This window comes from Suricata suricatta, chromosome 9 (genome assembly GCF_006229205.1).
Source record: "Suricata suricatta isolate VVHF042 chromosome 9, meerkat_22Aug2017_6uvM2_HiC, whole genome shotgun sequence".
In the NCBI taxonomy this organism is placed as follows: domain Eukaryota; kingdom Metazoa; phylum Chordata; class Mammalia; order Carnivora; family Herpestidae; genus Suricata; species Suricata suricatta.
This window is the reverse complement of record NC_043708.1, coordinates 81,728,163-81,733,043: the sequence shown is the minus strand read 5'-3', so window position 1 is coordinate 81,733,043 and position 4,881 is coordinate 81,728,163.

The following is a 4,881-nucleotide window of genomic DNA, read 5'->3' as shown; positions in this document are numbered from 1 at the left end:
TCTGATTTAGACTGATTTCAGACATGCTAGTTTAGGATTGATATGGAGGGATGGGCTATCCCAGGGAAGAAGCTGGACTCCTGTAACAGACAGGAGAGGTGAAAACCGGAGTCTACATCTGGGACAACAAAAATGTAGGTCCCAGTTCTTCAGTAGAGGCACGCCAGAGTAATGTTCTTGGGAAAGGGTACTTTTGGAAGGACTCTCAGCAGTCCACTTGGAGTGTAAGTATCCTTAATGAGGTCGGCATCTTGTCTCCTTATGGTCTGTTAACTGCTATTTGAGATATGAAGAAACCCGAAATCAGACTGTGCACTAGCTGACTTTTACTCTTTTTGGGCTACTGTAATCATACCATAGACTGAGTGGCTTATACACAACAAATTCATTTCTGTTCTTGGTGTTGGGAAGTTGATCAGTGAGTTGGCACAGTTGGTCTCTAGTGAGAACCCACTTCTTGGTTCGTAGACAGCCTTCACATAGTAAAAGGGAAATGGCCTTTTACTATGGATCATGACCTACTCACTTTCCAGAGGCCTTGCCACCAAATACCCTCACACCGGGGATTAAGGTTCAACCTACGAATGAGGCAGGGATGAAAGGTCACAAATATTCAGTCTATTAGCACTGTCACACACCTCTTCCATTGTGGACTTTAGTGGTGGTAGGTAAGGGCTAGGAAGGAGTGGATCAAACCATGAACTAATTCATTGTTTCATCTTTTTTGGTAGAGTTTTTAGGTTCTTTTGTCTAAATTCTAACACTTAAGCTTTCTTACAGTGTCATTTTCTGTGGGGAATTACCTATAAGTGTGTTTACAGGTCATCAGAGTGAGTGCAGTGTGCCCTGTCAGTCGGCAGAGAGAACCCATTTCCCATAAATGGAGCTGATGAACACAGAGTTCTACAGCAGGTTTATTAAGAAGAACTACTGCATCTGCAAGAGCAATAGTTCCCAAACTGTGTCTCCAGGTGTGTTAAAACAATGGCTGGCCGTACACCAGTGTTTCTGATTCTGTAGATCTAGGATGAAACCCAAGAATTTGCATCTCCAGCAAGTTCGCAGGTAGTGCTGATGCAGCTGTCTGAGCCCAAACACACTTTGAGAAGACTGGCTTACTGGAACCTTAACAAGGAAATTCTGTGACCTCTCAGTGGGATACCAACAGAGTTTTAAACAGGGTTTGGGTACTAGAGTGTTTACAGAATCACTGTAGTGTTTTTATCTAGTACTATATACTCAGAGACTTAACCAAGTAGCTAACTACTATCACTTCTTTTTTTCCCCAGTGATTTATATTAAACACAGGCCTCCGCCTTTAAAATTAGTATTTTGGGGAGCACTTGGGCAGCTCAGTCAGTTAAACTTTGGGCTCTTGATTTCAGCTCAGGTCATGATCCCATGGTTCATGAGTTCGAGCTTCACATCAGGCTCTGTGCTGACAGTGCAGAGCCTGCTTGGGATTCTCTCTCTGTCCCTCCCCTGCTCGTTCTCTCTCAAAAATAAATAAAACTTTTTTAAAAATCAGTATTTTGGAAAAAGAATAAAGACACAAAACCAGCTGAAGGCTAAGTAACCTTCACAGTTATAGGGTCCCTTGTGGTTTACAGAGCAATCCCCCTTCATATGATTTTATAGGAGGTGGGGAAACCGTCTCAGAAGAGTGACCTGAGCAGCATCACCCACTGACTAGAAATGCTAGTACCAGCACTTAGATCTTTGACGTCAGAACTCAGGCTTTCACCCCATCACAGTAAGAAATTGTACAGAGTTAACACAAGCAATCAATTGTGTGAGGTGAACCCAAAGGCCCATGTATCTGAGGTTATCTGGAGGTTCAGCCTTTCAGTCACAAAGGCACTGAAACGACACAAGCAATGACAAGTAATGATGCCTTACTTGGGGCAGTTTAAAGAGCTTTTCCTGTGTGTTGTTATACACACACACACACACACACACACCACCACCACCACCACCACCACCACCACCAATGAAGCAGTCACTCCATTGCTCCTGATGTGAGTTAGACCTAGAAGCTTGGGCAAGGTATCTAGGGTGTGGCTTGCCATTTTTTTCAGGCTCCAGCCTCAAAAGGGTCCAGGGCACTTTCTCCCCTACCTTACACTCACCTCATTCTCTGAGTCAGCCAGCAGCCAACCCAATGGATTGAGATGCAGAGCTAAGACAGAGCCCTTGGATGGGTGCTCTCAAGCCTCTTCCTGGAAGTGTAGGGACCTCCGTGCCCACATGCCCCACCCTTCCCTCCTTTGGCATCCTGGGGTCTGAGGTGGGAATGCCCAGGCAGGCTTTAGGACCACCAGTGTCTAGCAAGTCACTGGACACTCCTATAAGGGGGAGTCCAGCAAAGTGGCAAGGTCTGAGCCTACAACCCTCAGTTCAGTAGGCTGAACAAGCCATGAGCTGCTTGAGCTGGCTGCTGCTATGGAATGGAGCCACAGCTAAGTGCCTTCTGTCTGTCAAGGAACCAGTGGCCTAGAGGCATCTTCCTAGGCTTGGAAACAGCGGTGGAGGCAGTCAGGTACTGAAGCTCCTCCGGAGGCCTGGAACCCTCAGGGCCAGCACTTCCAGCGCTTCAAGGAAAGTGCCCAGAAGCATGGTGCATTTCTCAATCCGAGGTTCCCCATCGCTCAGCTTGGGAAGGAGGGACAGGCACCACCTGGAGGTGAGACTACCTAGCTAGGTCCAGGAAAGGGTGGGAGGCCTGCAGGACCCATCTCTGTGTGGCCCCCAGGTCATTCACAAGGACTCCCCAGGGGAGAAACTTGCAGAGGTATCAGTGGGCACCCCATGGGGCTTCAGTAACTGCCGTTGGTGGGGGCCTGCTTCCAGATGCTGCTGTGCCCTCGCTGGGTGGGGTTAGGAGCCTGGCTCCAAGAGGCAAGTGTTGGCATTTATCTATATCTCCTGTCCCCCATTTAACATCCTGCCCCTCTCCCAACCCCACTATCTTGCTGTCACCTTTCAAGAGCCAGTCTCTGCTCCAGCTCACGATCTCAGGCACCTTTTCTGCCATCCTTGCCCCTGCCGCTACCAGCTCCAAGCCCCCAAGACTCGAACATCAGCACCCCACCTAGTGATGTGGAGCCAGCTTCTCCCCTAATTCTCCCCAAGTAAGCTCCAAGCTCCTTCCTCCCTTTTCTGCTCACTTTAGCAGTCTAGGGCAGGCTCTTATATCACCTTTTCCTCCTTCAGTGCTCCCAGGCACAGAAACGCCTTGGTTGTTCTCCCCCTGCGGGACAGCGGCATGGAGGACCCACACAAACACAGTGCAACAAATGGTACATAGGCAGCAGCCTGGTGGCGACAGTGGGGGTCAGGGAGACTCTGAAAGACATGCAGTTGTGGCGGGCAAGGGCACCAACGGGTACCTGTTAGTGCAGAGCAGGGAGGGGTGGGTGGTGACCAGCGAGTCTGAGGTTCTAAAGTCAAGGAACCAAAGGCCTCATGCACACCACGTTGTCTTAGGGTATTCTACAACCATGTGCTCCCAGGAGACTTTGCCCCTTCTTCCAGCAGAACCAGGGAAGGGGGGCAATAGTTGCCACAGAGTTAGCCAGTACCTAGGAGCCTGTTGCCACCAAACCAACAGCCCCTAACCACCGGCGGCGCCAACGGGTGGCTTGAGCCTCCCCCTCATCTCCATTATGCCTGCTAAAATAAGTGTAAAATCTAATTTTCTGGTGTGTACACCTAGTCTCCCCAACACTTCAAAATCGACTATGGCCTAAGTCCCTGAGATAAGACATTCTGGAGCCACTTCTGTCTCCAACCTCTGCCCCAGGCTGGTAACCCAACGACCGAAGGTGTAGGGCTGGGGACTGAGCGCCAGCTCTCCGCAGGATCTCAGTTTACGGAGCCTCGGAGGATCAAGGCGCCAAGAACCGGCGCCAAGAACCACCTGTGGCGGGCGCCCGGCGTCTTCGTCTCTGCCCTCTTCTCCCTCGGTCGCGGGGAGCCGCGTTGCATCATAGTTGGGCAGCGCGGAGAGGATGCCTGTCCCGGAGTAAGCACATGGGGACGGGCAACTCAAACTCCGCAGGGCTAGGGCCGGGCGGAGGAACGGGACACTCCTCGGTGCTGAGACAGCGGCACCGCGAAAGGAGCATCGGGGTCCCGCTGAAGCCGGCGCCCGATGCCCCCATGGGAGCCGGCAGAGCCAGCGCGACTGCCTCGGAGAGTCTCGGGCCGCTGAGGAGCACGCGGCGACCGTAGGGGCTAGAGAGGGCCGAAGGGGTCCCGGGGTTCCTGCGCTGGGCGGGAGGCGGCGGGAGCACCACCTACATCTTTTGGGTACGTGTGTGCCTCGGCGCGGTCAGCTCTCGCGCTCAGCGCTCCGCGTTGGGGTCCCAAATCTCTTCCCGCGGACGCGCGCACACACGCGCCTTTGGATCCCCAGTCCCCGGCCGGCAGCCCGTTCCCTTACTCAGGTGCCTGGTGCCCGGGTACTCCCTCGACGGCTGGAGGGCGCGCCCCTCAACGCGCCGCAGGCCCCATAACTGGACGTCGGAGAGCTGGAGCCAGTGCTGGTGGCGGCCGGAGGCGGTGGGCGGGCCTACCTGAGGTGCCGGGACAGAGGCGGGCTTCGGGCCGCCCGCGAGAAACTGGAGAACCGCTCGGTGGTGCTGGAAGCAGCGGGAGAGGCGGAACCGCAAGGGAGGGCGCGGGGCCGTGGGGAGAGGCGGGCGTGCTCCCTACCGTCTCCGCCAGCCATCCTGCTGTCACCCCGCAGGTGGAGGGGGCGGCTGGACGTTGCGGGCCGGCCCCCACCTCTCCGCAGGCCGGCCGCCCACTGCGGGAGGAGGTGGGGGGCGGCCAGGGCTGCGCAGAGGCCTGGGCTACGCTTGGCTGGGCCGCAGCCGG